This window comes from Phalaenopsis equestris, unplaced genomic scaffold (genome assembly GCF_001263595.1).
Source record: "Phalaenopsis equestris unplaced genomic scaffold, ASM126359v1 Scaffold205261, whole genome shotgun sequence".
Taxonomy (NCBI): Eukaryota; Viridiplantae; Streptophyta; class Magnoliopsida; order Asparagales; family Orchidaceae; genus Phalaenopsis; species Phalaenopsis equestris.
The window spans coordinates 2,064-7,503 of NW_018224767.1; positions in this window are offsets into that span (position 1 = coordinate 2,064).

A 5,440-nucleotide genomic window follows, 5' to 3' on the forward strand; every position below is an offset into this window, starting at 1 on the left:
AAACTGAAGATAAATTGGTACTGAAGAACTGCAAAGCAAAATCCTTGTCCAAAGCTTTCTATGCTAATTTGTTTACTTGGGTGACTGTTCCTTGTGGAAAATATATCTGGAATAAGTTTCTTACCCCTTCTATGTCCTTTTTTATTTGGAGAGTTTTCCTGAAATTGCTTCCTGTGGATGACATCCTTAAACTTAAGGGTTTGAGAGGTCCTTCAAGATGCTATCTATGCCACTCTAAAACTGAATCAATTTCCCATCTATTTTCCCATCTATTTTTCAATTGCAAATATTTTTCAATTGCAAATTTGCTCAACAGGTCTGGAAGGAACTAACACATGGGTGGAAAAATCAAAAACTTTAATATAAAGAACTTTTTTATCCTTTGTTCACTGTGCCTTGCACTGTAGCTTGGTTTCTCTGGATGGCCAAAAAAGCTAAATATGAAGACTCTCTCCCTCAAGTGGCTCAAATTGTAGTTAATTGCAAGGCATTCCTAAACAAATTGGTAATACTTAAGGGTTTTCCTGATCTATGGAACTCCACACATCAGTCTCACGACACCTCTTCTTCTTTCACTGTTTCTAAAGTTTATTGGCTCAAGCCTTCATACCCCTATATTAAAGTTAACACATATGGTAGTTACAATAACTCTACTGCTGGCTTTGGAGGCATCTTCAGAGACATAAATGGTTTATGTAAACTGTTTTTCTACTGCCCTATGCTTGCACAAGATTCTTTGGAGATGGAAGCAGCTGCTGCCTTTTGGGCTATCAAGATTGCTGTTAACATGAAATGGGAGTATCTTCTTGTGGAAACTGATTCCAAAAACCTCATCCAAATAATTAGAGGTGTTACCCCTCCTTCTTGGCATGTAATGCAATGGTTAAAAGCCATTAACCTCCTTCAAGAAAAATGTCATTTCACATTTATCTACAACTACAGAGAAGGGAACAAGCTTACCAATTGGCTTGCTAGATTATCCTCAAATTCTGATGGTGCCTTGGTCTCATCCTCCCCTCCCCCTCCTCTCTCCCTTTTGTTACATGGAGACCTCTAGGGCCCCCATATTTTAGAGTTGTAACCTCTTAAGTTTATTAATATAATTTCCCCTTTTTTGTCATATATATTGATAATTTTATAGGCGTATCAAAGGGTAAAATGATAATTATGAAGATTTGAACTCCAAATTAAAATTTAGGTTAAATTAGGGGTAAATGAGTAAGAATTATGACAATTAACTCTTTGAAGTGATCAAAACACAAAGGGTTAAAAGGTAGGAACCAATTCACTTCTTTTCTATAAAATATAAAATTGTAAATATTTAAATTGTTATGGATTGGAATATGGTTAAGTTTTTTATGATCATAATGTGGGGGAATTGAGTTAAGAAGATAGTAGCTCACTGATGTAAACCCATCAATGTTTGAGTGCAATTTAGTCTCCTAATGAAGATAAAACATAAAATTGTAAAAATTTTACAAAATTACTACTTTACCCTTCAACCTTTAAGAGCTTAGTAGTGAACTAGGGTTGATTTAAAATCATTCAATGAGGCTTATAAAAGGAACAGAAGTAATCATGAACATTATTGAAACACTACAAGCTCAAAATTAATTAAAAAGAAGTGGGATGGTTCCTTAATAACCAAGTTTGCCCTAAGGGTTCTTACTCTTATAATTCATCAACATCATAATGAATGACTAGTTAGCCCTACTCATGGGTTAAGTTATACCTCAATGTTCACTGAACACACGTTAACACACCATAATTAAAAGTTAACTTAATTAAGATTGATTAATCCAATGACATAATAAGCTTAGATGAACTTGAAATGATTTTAAAACTTCTAAAGTGGTTTAGGATTATGCACATAACCCCTTTTTAGGATTCTAAACATTTTGAAGGACATCTGACCCTATTATAATTCCTTGAAGGCAATCATCCGCAAAATCTTATAAGGAACCACCAAGATATGCTTCAAGACCCGTTAACTTACTAAATCTTAATAAAATACCTTACCCTACTTATCCTACATTTAAACCCAATGCTCAAGGGTTTCAATTTTGAATAAGGTATCCAAATCCTTGTGAGCAAATGGGTATATTTGTTTTTTTCACATATGAATCATCAGGCTAGTGTGAGCCAGAGGTCTTGATGGCGAGGACAGTGATGACATCGCTTATGTGTGCTAAACGAGGGATACAAAGTGGGATTTGGGATAATACCTTCTACCTAGGATCCTTCAGGAAAATGGGTAAAATCGATGATATTATTCACCAGACCTCAGTAGGAGTTGCCCCTAGATCTTATAGGTTGCTGATACTCCCAGCTTGATTAGAGCGATTAGCTTATTGGCTATAGTGTTTTACAAAGCATATATAACACCGTGAACCTAATTTTTTTTTTTACAACATGATTACTTTTGAATGATAAGTATATCTATTTGCATGATAAGCTAAAGGAATTTTTTGATGAAATCTTATAAAGGTCAATGGACTAATCACTTAGATTGAGGTTAGAAGTTACCCTTCCTCGGATTGCTAGGTTGGCGGCTCTTACCGGTGTTGGATAGAAAATCACATAGCCTAGCTCTGAGCCCCCACCTTAACTAATGTCTTACATTTAGCCTCGGACTTTCATATGTGACATCGAGCTTTGTTTTACTCGCTCTTATTTTTCTTCAATGACTTGTTTTGGATTTCTTCATGTCATATTCTCCTTGCAATGTGTTTAAAATTCCTGCACTTTATTATATAAAATTTATGCTACTAACCCATGCAGCTGTACCAGGAGCCCCAGGTACACACCCCATGATTTATTTACTGCACTTGTATTACTTTACCTTACAACGTTTTCTTACTCATGCATGCTTTGTTTTACTTGTAAAACAAAACAACAAAAATATACTTTCAAAAGTAATAATACACCTTTCTAACTTTTTGAACGCTCTTAACTTACTCATTTTGAGTTTATGAGGAACCCTCGGATGATGTAACCTGTGGTTGCTAATGAGCTTTCTCCGATCTAAATGAGTTTAACCACTTGTTTAGGCTAAGTAAACTCAAGAAAAAATAGTGGTGCCGGGACGACGACACCTTGAGATCTAGACCGACGCCACTTAACTTAAATTAAAATCCCCTTAAGTATTTGAACAACAATGACAAATAAAACCAAAACATAAAGCATAAATGATCATAATTCATAACACACATAATTCTTGAAGCTGCTACTTCAATGAGGAGCATTAGAGCAAGCCACGATAGACGATGATGATCTACAACAGTAAAATAAGTCTATATCAGCTAAACCATTCCCTAGAATTAAAAAAGCCATAGGACTTCGAGGTAGTCGCTGGTGCTACAAAAACCTTAACTCTATATTTTAGGCTTTTGTACATTGTGCAACATAAGCTCTAAATTGCCTTAAGATTCCGAGGTCGTCGTCCGATACAATGTAAATTATACAATCTTTCAGACCATTTGCATAATTGAATGTTATACAAGTATAAGCCCAATAATTAATAATTGTCAGGATTGAACATAAATAATTCCACTTCAAGAATATAAAGCCCTATAATAGGATAACATGGGAAGTCACTGAAGTTCAACTCTGTCCCGTGACTTACCCTATTCTTCATTCCTTTGATTTCTAAAATAAATGTTCTTACTTGAGCTTTTCCCACTTGTCATTCCTTATAAACTATCTTGAAAACCTAAACTTTGAACATCTTGAAGACAAAGCCTTTGATCTTTATCAAGAGTTTTCTTAAGTGACTTCGGTCATTCAAGATGTAATTAACTATAAGAGCTTTCTCTTATAGGAAACTTTAGAACCCATGTAATATAAACCCTGCCTAATTTTTCTATATTAGATAGAGGAACCAATTGGTCGTACACAATGTTTGCAGACCAGACAAATGTCATACATTTCTTTAGTTTATATAATTGAGCTCACTGTCAAATAGTATATCTATCTCTCGAAATGGTGTATTACTGTTAGTGTTGTGCTCGGTCATTTAAACTATTAAAATGTATGAAACTTTGTTAGTCTCATTTTACTTTTCAAATCAAAATACTATTTTTCTAAATCAAAATTATATATATATATAATCACAAATTATTTTAAACAATTATATATTTTTGTCTTTTAAACATAAAAAAGCGACCAATAGGTTCCTTCTCTTGTCTCCTTATGTTCACCTTTGGTGTTACAAAATACTTAAACAATATTGCTTTAATAAGGTATTCTATCAAGCTCCCTAAGTTTCTTCATTCTCTTGTATCATAGTTGCAGTCTATGTGATAAACATAAGTTTCCAAATTAAAATGTTCTTTTTATGAATTTCTTCTACTAACTAGGTCATAAAATCCATCAATATAGTTACTACCAATGCATGTGAATTGAAGGTGGCTATCCTGTCTACTCGGCGATAAACTTACCTATGTTCAAAATAACACATTGTTCTCTATTCCCCATGCTTGAAGTGCTCGACATTGAGTTGTTCTTTTCAACAAAAAAAATGATTGTTGGCCAGCTTTAATAACCCATACAAGTGTAATTGGACGTTGCAACCCAAGATTATAACATAATGAACCTTTACTGAAGCCCAATGTACGTGTTGCGTGAGATACAATAGGTTATAGATCATTCACCTTCAACATCTCCTTTTGAAAGCACTTCACAAAACTTGGCAACAATTTTCCAGGCTCCAGATACATTTGCAGTAATAATGGCCAGCTCTTTTGAGGCTATGCACTACAAAATTTTGAAATAAGTTTTTCTATTAATTTATAAAAGGAAGTTAGTAATATGAGTGGCAAATTATTGAACCAATGAAGGGAGACTCATAACTATACACAAATACTATAAAAAGCTCTATCATTAATTGCTATACAAACATAACAAAGTATATATTACTGAATAATTGTAGGAGCTAGACGTGTAAATTGATCACTTGTCCATTTAATTATCCACTCGACGCAGGTTGATTTGATGAAGTTGAGTTAGCTTGTAAAATTATTTGCTAAGTGATTTTGACAAATTGATTGGCCGAACTATCCTGTCAAACTAATGACGAACAAATTTATCAGCGGAACTAATTGGCTAAGTTGATCTGCCCATCTGGAATATTAAATCGAACTATCGGGTTGATAGAAGTCTGCTCATTACTTCACTTAAGCTTGTCTTAATGGAATTCTATTATATACCAGACGTGCGATATATATTTAAGAAAATAATTTGCTTTCTAATTTAATCATAATATTTGGATATAATTCTTAGCATAAAATGTTGAAATTTCTAAAATGGAAACATACAAATTAAAATTGAAAAATTCTAGAGTTCTATTTTTTGAACAAAAAATTTCAATAGTTTTTAAAGTCTACATTTATTTATCCTAATACAAATTACATAATATCACTATATATATACATATATATAT